We start from the raw sequence: 11,832 nt of genomic DNA, 5'->3' as shown, positions 1-11,832 counted from the left end.
GATGGGGAGATCTGCGGCAGAGAGTGACGTCAGTTCGTTGCAAAAGGAGATGGCTCTCACCACCTGGCCGCATCTCCTGGTGCTATAGCAACTGAGGTAAACACATCCATTCTTTTGTTTACTGTCCTTTCCAGCACTGCAACACTGATTAAACCGTGTGTTTGGAAAAGGCTCGCACATGGGGTTTCTTTCCCCTTGGTTGTAAGAAACTGCTGCAGCTGTAATTTGCCAATCAGGGGCCACTCCTCTGACCCCACTACCCTCAATCCTGGGACCTTGGGAACTGTGGGAAGAGACGTGGGGATCAGAGGGCAGAAGGGGAGACCCTGTGGCTCCTGTCATGTGGTCTCCACCATCTTGAGCATGTGAATGTGACCATGAGGCCGCAACCATGTGGTGAGTGCCAACTTGAGCCGGGAGTAAGGACGGGAAAACCTGGAGGAGTCTGTTATAAATGATCAGTCGAAAGCCAAATTATAAAAAATGCAAAAAGATTTATTTACCTTTTTCCATGGCCAAAATACGGTCCTCAAAACCACCACAGCCAAAGAGACAGCATCAAGCTGGGTGAACTGGGATCCAACCTCTATTGCATCGAATCCGCCCCCATTCACGAGAGTCACTTCTAGCGGCAATGTTTTATACAGTTTATTGTACCCGAGGCGAAGGAGTCCCAGTTTCTTTTGTAACTCTTCACATTCATAGTTGTTTCTTTCACTGTACAGAGCTGGACAAAGGCCGTCTCCTGGTTGATAGCCAGCGTTGATCGAATCCCAGAAGTTGCATATTCACATGTATCCTTCTAGCAACTTCGGCTATCTTGATTGATGTTATCCACAGGGTGATGATCGCTCTTAGGCGGTTTCCGATGACTCAGGGTACTGGTGATCATTGCGTTGGGTGCGTCTATTATTGGGCTAAAATGGCGATTGTTATCTGGCTGACTCCAGGAATTTTGGAGTTTGAATAGACATCTGCCTCTCAGGCTGCTTGTGGTCAGAGACTCGTTTCGATTTCACGATCTTTATAAAATACATTCTTTGATAGCATGAAATATTTCTAACATATATTACAAGTCTTTCCTTGTGACAGGGGAGGGGGTGCAGGGGCATGAAAAAGGGAACACAGAAGAGGGGTTTTTAGCTAGGGTTCACCATTTAAAAAATGTTCCTCAAGAGTCAGAGCGCATTTCATCATCATATTTAATAAAGGCTAGAATTCTTTATGGAATTTTTCCTAGTTCCTAATTTCTCCAAACTGCTTCCAAAAGTTCACTGGTTAGGGCTTTGGAGTCCTAACAATGAGACTTTTGTACACTGGCTATTTAAGCATTTTCCTTATATTTTGTGGAACTCCAGTGAGTTCCACAAAATATAAGGAAAATGCTTAAATAACCAGTGTACAAAACACTTCAACTCCCCCTCTGACAAACAAAAATTTTCTTGAAGGAAAGGCTTCTTAAGGTAAACGTCTTGTTGTGCGTGTGTGAGAAACAACTGCTTACTTTGAAAATTTATAAAGGTTTATTACACCTTAACAAAAATACAACAAAGGACTATGTAAGGAAAAAGTTGCAGCGTGGGGAATTTCCCGCATGCATATCATGTGGGTGGTTCATCTTCAAGATGGATGTTCTGTCTTTTATATCCCTGGGGTTGCATCAGCCAGCCCTGGCCTCTCCCAAAGTCTGTCAGTCAGCTCTTCTTTGCCATTTATCGCTGGAGACTGCTTTCTTGTAACTTGATTGGAGATCAGGTGTTGCCAGCCCCTAAGCAACAAGCTTTTCCGTTCCCAACTTGCCTTGTGCAAGGGACACGTGCAGCCTTCTTTGTACCTGTCCTAGACAACCCCGGCTGTCTGGTGGTCATAATACAGGGGGGAAAAGGGAACTATGGGGAGAACAGAGGACATCTAAACTACAATAGCATAACTATACATCACTAAAGCTTTTATTAATATTAACACAATAGTAATGTTTTAATTGCGAGAGCAAATCCTCTCATTATCCATCTATTACACGTGGGTTAGTGTTGTTTCCATCTTAACCCAACAACCCATCTCTTCCCAACGTCTGAGAGTAAATGAAGAAAGAACCAAAATGTTAAACTCACCACACTGGGGTAAAAAAAACCCCAAATTCTGGGGGTGGTCTAGTGCAGATATTTTCCAGGCGAAGAGGTCCCTGTTCAGTGTGTCATTTGTTGTAGCCTGACTTGCTGCTAGTAAAGTCCAGGGTAAGGAAGTAAAAAGAGCCTTTGCGTAGTATGCCCAGATGTTTAATTTAGCCATGTGGTAAGATGTTCAGGGTCCAAGGCACACTCATGGGGAGCCTCCTCGTTTCTCTGTCCCGAGGGGAAGGGGGGTGTTCCCCTTGTCTTGGGGCAGTACAAAGATGAGGGCCAATCAGGTAATAGGGAGGGAGTGGCTCAGGGACATAGGAGAAGGGGAAGGAGACAATGGAGACTTAACAGCTTTTTAAGGGAAGCTTCTTGTGTCTCCCTAACCTAGGGATGCCTCTTAGGGTGCCCACAACAGGTCACCAGTCTAATGTCACCCCGTTCACTGTCACCCTTTGTTCCTGACCCATAAGCCAATAGCTCATCCATGAGATGATGTGTTTATCCACCTGTGTGCTGGACAATTTGTCCAGGACACTGTGAGAGACAATATCAAAGACTTTACTGAAATTCAGAAAGAAGATTACATCAGCTGCTTCCCCTTGATCAACAAGATCAGGAACCTTGTCATGAAAGAAAATAAAATTTGTATAACAGGACTTTCCCCTTGTGAACTGGTGCTGGCTGTGACTGATGACAATGTAATATCACTTCTTTCAAAGCTGTTGAGATTTATTCAGTGTGAATGAGATCAAGAGTAAGATTTTAGTGAATTCCCAAAGAGCTCCCTTGCCAAAATTATTTTCTGATAATTTTCATGTTATTATTCTATTTTATCTTGAAGCCTCTGGCAAAATCTAATCTAATGTCACTTCTTATATATCATAAGCACAGCCACAATGCATATCATATGTAGACCTAAAAGTTAAAGATCATTAAAATAAAATAATGTAAGAATCTGCCAAGTTCTTAGGTTTACTTTGATCATTCCCAAAGGTATTAAGCATCTAAGAGCTTTCCCCCATCTAAAATTGTTGAAGTATCACAGCCCACATGTTCTTTCCATCCTGATATGGAACGAAATTTCTGGTTTCACTGGATAGCACGGGAATTTTGGTATTTCAATATAAAACACATATACATAAGAAGGCAGAATACATTTCAGCCTGTTAATGCAGAGGAGACTTGCCCAAGAAATAACAGACTTCAATAACTAGCCTGATAAGAGTCAGATTCCTCTACTTCCTGGTGACCCATGTGGAATTTACAATCCAAAAATCACATTTGGAGTTGATTATAGACTACCATATGGGCCTATAAGCAAACTTGCAAGAGCAACCATTACTATGAATCCTATGGTACAGGCAGCCAGGAAACTTCTGTCCTTCCTTACACAACTCTTTTGTTCTACACTAGGAAGCATTTGCATAAAAAAACAGAAATAATCAGAATTAAACTAGGAGGCAAAGCAAATGTTAGGCTTTCTTTAGGATAGCTTCACAACATTGTTAGAAATGCAAGTGTTTCCATCAATTTTCTGTGGCATTTTTTTCCTCCATCTTCATTTGTGTCCCACATGAATTTTTGACAGTATGTTTTTTTTGACAGTGAGTAACACTCACTCACATTATTATAATAAGGACACAAAGGACACGGTAGCAATAAAAAATAAAAGCAATTCTATGTTATTTTAGTTGCAAATACTACATCCGTGTATAATCAGTAGTTTTACAAATAACATTGCAAGCAAGATTGTCATTCTGAATAATAAAGTATTGTGAGGGCTTAAAGCAGAATGGAACAGTAGTAAAGCTGGGTGTATTTGTGTTTGTTAAGAGCACTGATCAGGGTCTCCACTAAGTCTTATGAACTACATTATCTTCTTTTCTATTTCTATGATGTCTGTGATTTTCATTTTTCTAATTCAAGGAATATCCTAACAAAACCCCCTGTGCCTGAACTTGATGTTTAGAACTTTCCTGGTCTGCTTCGAAACTGAAATTACTTGACAAAAGTGAAATCACATTTGACAAAGATGTCAAATACAAAATTCAATCATATACACTGGCATCCAAGACAATCTACTTTGTGTCTACAAATTTTAGGTTCTTGGCTACTGTGACAGCAGTGAAAACTGTAACATTTAGAACATTTTTTCTCCACTATGGTCAGAATAAGTTATAAAACAATTTATCCAAGGAGTACTTCTAATCTTCATAGTTTTTCCTAGATGCAAATAGTATAAATGTGACCTAAGATTGATTTAGTCTTTGGTTATTACTATACTGTATCACTGCAGTCAGAAAGACACAGCTTTAAAACCAGAGAACCAACAGCAAAGCTAGTTTTACTTGAAAAGGCCCTTAAAAAGAACTGTGACTACTTGGGCTCATTAAATCTTCTTTTTTACTGTCTTTCTCTTAGATGAAAGCTTTTAAGACCCATCTATCTGGAAAATGAATTTTAATGTAATTAAAATAACCACCAGAACAACCAGGAAGGAATCCTTTATGTTATTGTCTTAATTTTTGTTTCTTTAGCTCAAATGGAACAGATTGTCAAAGTCAAGGGGCACATGTGATAACTTTTTAATTTAAATTAATTATTCTTATGAAGAATAGAGCTGTCTGCAAGGCCCATTTTTTGTGCATTGAAAAAGGCAAAGAACAACAACAATGATGCCTTTTCGGTAAAAAAGATAACTCAAATAGCAAGATGAAGCATTTTGCTATTGTTCAAACTGTCATCGTTTTGAAAATGGTACTTCTTCTGTTCTGCTTACTTTCACTTTTTTGCTATTATCATATTAAAACCCCCACTACACAGAATGCAGAAATCAGAATGAATTAACAAACAATCAGGTTCTGCTTCTGAGAAATGTCATTTAGTTTCTTCCAGAGTTTCATTATGTAAGAAGCATTTTCTATTTTGATAGCAGAAGCGTCAGCTGTACTTTCAGTCATTCACAGTTCTTGGTTTTTCTCTGAGCTGAAAAATTCATTTCCTGTATATACCTATATTACTGTAGATAGATAGATATAGATACATAATGTATGTGGACTTCTCAACTCCTTTCTTTCTTGATTTTTGATATTCTACCTGCTCTGTCATCCACAAAAAGGAAGGAAGGAGAGAGGCAGGCTTAGTGAGAAGCATAGAGATGGCAGATTTCATTCTTGGAGAATGTGGCTTCCAGCCTAGTGTTCTGTTCTCTTTGTCTGACGTACAGTGCCATGAAATCTTCCCAATTCTATGCTTTTGTTGTCAAGGCACAGTTGGTCAGCAATGCCTACTTTGGAATGGTGAGGTGGGAATGAAGCCTGAGGGAGCCTACAGTATAGACAAGCGGTACACTTTTCTCTAGCTGAGTAGTTACCTTGAATCATGCAGCATCTTTGATGCTCAGTTCCCTTCCTGGGGAGCGGGTCTGTAGGACTCAGCACACTGGAGCCACATAGACCTACAAGCCCCTGAGAAGATATCTGGCAGCAGTACTGTCTTCTTCGTAAGCAGATCTGTCTCATGAGGTGAAACAGATGTCATCAAATGCCTTTCAAGGAGACCACAGTGTGGTGCCCTCTAGCTGTACTTTTAATTGTCAGAAAGTTATGTGACATAACCTCACCTGCACAGAGGAGCATGGAGAAACAAAGGAGGTGTGGAAGCCCAAGAACACACTGCTTTGCCATATCTAGGCGCATCATAGGACTCATTAACACATCATCTTCCTGAGTCCAGAAGAGCTCAGGGGCACAAATACAAATGGGAATCTAAGAACACAGAAAGGCCTCCCTATTTTGGTCTTTCCCAGAGCTGTTCCAGGAGAGACCCAGGTGCTTTGTCCAGACATTAAATTCTTTATTGTCCAGGCGTGAAATCTTTCAAGATTAATCAATTCCAGAGCAACTTTCAGACTGCATGGTCACTGCCAAAGGGAAACAGAATGCAGAATAGCATTGTGGGAAAAGTCTACCTATGGGATATATAGTGCAGGAACCACAGGAAAGGAAAGGGAATGGGTTTTAATTATTTAGGAGAAACAAATGTGGGAAAATAAAGGAATAAGTTTATGGAAAATGGTCAGTCAAGTGTAAACCCTTTGCTGGGAAAAGTGTACTAGGAAACCTACTGTGTCACAAACATTTACATGCTGTTAAGCCAAAGGTTCAAAAAAAGCTTCAAAAAAGGTTCAAAATAAGATAAAAGAATTTACAATACGTAACAAGTCTAATAAATTATAGAGGATAAGCTAAATATACATTTTCCTCTAAATTTGGGGGAGACAGACTGTCTTGGTCTTATGAGTTACTCTATGTCTTAGCAGATGCTGTTTCTGTAATCCACTTCTTCCATTCACCACATTGTGTAAATATGTCTTTTCTTTGCAGAGTTAACTAAGATGGTTAACTGGTTGCCCCTCTCAGCCACTTAACCTTTTGATAAACTCCATTTTATTGATTGAACTCTGCATTTTGCAAGAATAATGCAAAAATAAAGTAACAATTTCTAGTGCCTTCACTAAATTCCTCTGTGTTTCCAGAAGTGGCTGTTCTGTACAGAAGAAAAGTTCTGTACAGCCTACATGCAAAGGAAAGCTGACTCTGCAGCATAAGAAAACAAGAAATATATACTAAAGATTGCCTTATCTTTAGTATATAGCAAGGGCAAATTACAATGCTTGAGCTCATCTAACAGATTGCTGTTTCATAAAGCAATTGGTTTTTTAATCGTTTGTTAACCAATTTTTACTGGTTCCAATTATCCATTTAATGTAATTTTATCCCTGATATAATACATATGCAGCAGCAATAAAACTCACTAAATGTCCTCAGTCAAATCAAGGTATGCAAATTTAAAACAGAAATGCAAGTATGCGTGAATGGCATTTTTTATAATTCATAGCTTGGCTTTGTTGAATTTTGTTCTAATACTTAAAAGAGACTGGCCCTGACAGATTCAGCAGAGATTTTAGGTATAAGAAAGACTGATACTTTTTTTTTTTTTTAATTTTAAGATGCTACTCCATTTCCTTTCATGAATAAAAATGTCTTACTGTCCCTTTATGGGTTGCAGACGAAGCTCTGAAGTACATGTCAGGAGTTTTTTATCATTTTGCTCAATTTGTTCATTATTAAACCCATAAAGATAAATTCAAAAGCGAGAACAAAATGCTCATAGCACTTCTTATTACAGCCTGCTGCTATTTAATTTTGGACAGCATAAAACTGTTCATATTAGGAATGTTTATTGTGGATTTTGTAAGCCCAGTAGGCCTCCCCAATCCCTCTTCCTCAATCCCTCCCCCCGCACCCCAAAGACATTTAAAGACTGAGTTTTATGATAACATAACTACTACCCAAGAAGGTAAATTTAATATTCTTGGGCATATTCTATATCTAGTGCTTCTTCCCTCATTATTGCTATTATATTAACCTCAATATAATGTCTTGAAGACATTACTTTTGCACTTCCACATACGCACCTGGTAAATTTCTAAGTATATGCACTTATTAAATCATACTGATTTGGAGAATACCACAAATATCTGTAATACTACAGAATAATCACTTTCCTCATACAACTGTCCTTCTGTAATTTCTTACACTCATGAAAGAACGGCTTAGTTGCAGATAACTTAAATTGTCTAGTTAAAGAATTTCAAATTGGTAGAAGGTCCTCTGAAAGGGCCAGACTGCCAAATAGGAAACACTATACTGAGGGATTTGGAAGGAATTTAAGCTACACATAACTTTTAAAAAACAGACTTAAGCTTTCAGATCCTTCAGGTTTCAACTCAGATGCCTTCACTTAGATAATGAAGACATTAAAAATAAGCAACATCTTTTATTTATCTAAATTTATCATCCTGGATCTTAAACGTGTTTTGTTGACAACAGTGTACACTAAACACACATTTACTGGAAGTTCACATTTTTCTTAGGAGATTCACTTTATGCCTTCTAGAATACATACATTTCCATGTCTTGAATGCCTATGAATGAGCATGTTTAAGATAAAAATAAAAAAGTTTCATCTCAGAGCTAAAGACTGAGTTTAATTACACTGGTATCTGAACTGTCAAGAGTACATACAGAACATGATAGATAATTTTCAAGGCTTCATCTTTTCATAAGCTTTTAGCTGACAAATTCATCTGGAAGCTATTTAAAATACATAAAATCACAAAGCACACTTTATAAGTAACTTGTGCAATCAAGGTGCACATTGAAAAGAGAAAGGGAGCTATAATATTGAAGTATTGCAGTAAATTGGGAAAGACAACAATATACATTTGGAATCCAGATCAGCTTTCCAATGTACATTTGGAATCGAAGTCTTAGAAATGAAAGAAATCACCTAATACTTGTAAATGTTACAGGCTTTGTTATATATAGTAATAAAAACAGATCTGTATTTTTGTTGTTGTTGTTCTACAGAAAATTGAGTATATTTCTGCTCATACAGCCTGAAATTCTAGTGAACTAGCCAATATAACTGAAATGAAAAAATGCTATCTTTTAATATTGAAATCAAATCAGTATATCAACATGTGAATAAAAAATTGGAATGACCCAACTCATTAAAATCCTGGAAAATTACAGATTATATGTTATCTGAGTTAGTATGACCCCTCTGAAACAGAAGGACAGACTTTGTCATCAACTTGAGGCTGCAAATGCATGATTTTAGGCTATTGTTTTCCAAGCAACAGGTACAACTAACTCTTATGCTGCCTAAATATTCCTTTCTGACATGGAATGTCTTGCAATCACTTTTACTTGATGTGGTAAAGTAATTTCACACTGAGCAAGCATGGATTATGGCTGCGTTAGTGTTTGTCAGAGTTAGTATGATGATCAAAGCAGAAAAACAACAACAAAAAAATTCAGAATATGATTCTGAAATGCTCTACCCCAAAGCAACAAGGAAGATCAACAACTCCCTGCCACTGCAATTAGGAGGGATCACAAGTTGTTCTTTTGCATATCACATAACACCACTTTTAATTAGAATCTTCAGCTGTGATTATCCTTTGGCTTTGGACTTCGTACAAGGAGAATTTCTCACTTTTTTCCCCTTTTTAGACTGTAAGGACAGCAAAGGCCTCCATTATGACGTAGATGCTGAAGGAAAACACATATTTTTGGTATTTATGAATATCTAATTTAACGGGTTGCCATTTTTCCCCCTTGGATACATATCACTTATTTCTACTCTTTATTCTGATTATCTCTTGTTTCTATAAGTAAAAATTATTTCAATGATACTATGAGCAACACCTGGAAAGGAGATGTCATCACAGGCACAGCATTAAAATCATTATCCGATTCCTGCCTAATTTTCTCTCTTTGTTTTTATTTTTTCACTGAAGAAACAACTGATATTTTCTCCATGCACACAATTAACTTTCTTCACAGTTTCTTTGCATTTCCATTACCTAAACAAATTTAAAAGCAATCATAATCTTTTTTGTTTATTTTGAAGAGGCAGAAGTAATTTTCTTTATTTGATCAAATAAAACTAATACTTCGGAATATATGTCTTACTTGTGAATTTATATTCCTTGTGTATCTGTTAAGTAATAAATTAAGAAACAGTTTGCTGATTTAATTTTACCCAGAGAAAGCGCTTCTGCTGTATGTCAGCATTGTTGTTGTAACACAGCTTGCAAAGTAATATTCAAATATCCATTTCTGTGGAATAGTTAGATTTTATTTTGCAAAACTGAATATGTGAAAATAAAACCAGGGTATTTTTAGAAGATTTTAATTTAACTAGTTTCTATAGTTCTTCTGTGCAATTTTTTGTACAAATAACAGTTTAATTTCACAGTTTTAGTTAATATTTCTGAGTGCAAAATCTGCATTCTACTTCTGCCATGACTTCAAGACTAGAGCATAAACTGTAGGAATTTTTTTTCATTGTGATTAGTCAACATAAAATGTATATTTTTATTTATGAAGAAAGACAGAGTTTCTGTGCTGAACCTTCCGCTACTGATCTGATTAACATTTAGCCTTCTTTTCAAAGTGAGGTCATCCATGCTTCACTTTTCTCTTCTATGTTTAGGAAGTAAAATCAAGCAACATCAAATACTATAGTACTTTCAAATATACTGAAGAATTCTCAATTAACCCAATTTGTTAAATCAGTTTTAAATTTAGATTTAAAGATCAGTCTTTTGAAGCAGGCAAATTTTCAGGCATCTTTGCAAATGCTTCCATTTTCCCTATGGAAATTATGCTTCTGCTGCTACAGCTCAGCATATTTTTAAAGTTTTCTCAAGTTAAATAAGAACAATTTTCATAAACTCAAGCTAAAAATAAGTAATCCTGTGACGGTGTTCAGAGTGGTTCTTGGATCGGGGAAGAGACGAGGATCTGACTTCACGTTTCAGAAGACTTGATTTATTATTTTATTATATCTATTACATTAAAACTATACTAAAATAATAGAAGAAAAGGGTTCATCAGAAGGCTAGCTAAGAATAGAAAGGAATGATAACAAAAACTTCTGTCTCGGACAGAGAATCCAAGCCAGCTGACTGTGATTGGCCATTAACTAGAAATAACTCTGTGAGACCAATCACAGATCCACCTGTTGCATTCCACAGCAGCAGATAATCAATGCTTACATTTTGTTCCTGAGGCCTCTCAGCTTCTCAGGACGAAAAATCCTAAGGAATGGATTTTCCATAAAAATTGTCTGCGACATAATCTCACTCTCAGATAAGATGTGTTTTCAATATCAGATGGAACTTCCCAATGCAAACTCTTGCATCATATGAAACTTCTCTTCCCTCACACTGGTGTTTCCACATCATTCAGATAAACACTGGGGCAGAAAGCGAAAGAAGGAGCAAGACTTTCATTTCTCTTATAGATCATGTGGACCTTCTTTTGCAGTCTGATCTGAAACTGTTGACTTCTCCCTTTCATTATTTTTTTTCTTCTCTTGGAGGAGAATCAAACAACAAAGAAGTGAAATGAGGTGAAGTCTGTCTGTGGGAAAGTACATATGGAGATTTTACCTCAGCTGGGGTAAATCAGCCCTTTTTCCAGGAAATCTCACAGTGCTCTGGTAATATACCCAGGCTGAAGGACTGCTCTGTTTTGAATAAAAACATAGAGAGAAGTAGGCACTTAGCTAACAAAGGGGCATGCCTGCTAAAGTTAAAATAACTGCCTTAGTAATGATGAATGGTGCTGTAGACAATACACCCCTAATGAAGTATCTACTAACAGACAACATAAGAAAATACTTCCTTTTTCATCTCAGTCTACACATAAAGGGATTCTATACCTTTGAGGATGAAAGGAAGATAAAGCTTAGAGAGAAAAAAGAATGTGATTAATTATCTGAGAACATGTCAACATATAAGACAAAATAAAAAATTGTCACTGATTTATAAGTAACTAAAAAATCCTGTGAGGAATATATAAACATTTCACTAGGTTTTGTGTATAAATATTTAATATACATACACCTTTATTGTCGAAAGATTAGTGCTTTATATGAGTTTCTATTGATCTATGTATGGGTATGTTCTAAACCTATGAAACACAGTATGTTGAACTGCACATTCACAGGCATAAAGCGAAAAACTTTCCATGCTGGTTGGGAATTAGCAAAATATAGAACCTCTAGGGTAAAAATAGAAAAATATTGGAAAAGTGCTCTGTGTTGTAGAGAACTTTATCTGAAACACACTAGC

This window comes from Geospiza fortis, unplaced genomic scaffold (genome assembly GCF_000277835.1).
Source record: "Geospiza fortis unplaced genomic scaffold, GeoFor_1.0 scaffold208, whole genome shotgun sequence".
In the NCBI taxonomy this organism is placed as follows: domain Eukaryota; kingdom Metazoa; phylum Chordata; class Aves; order Passeriformes; family Thraupidae; genus Geospiza; species Geospiza fortis.
This window is presented reverse-complemented; position numbering follows the sequence as displayed.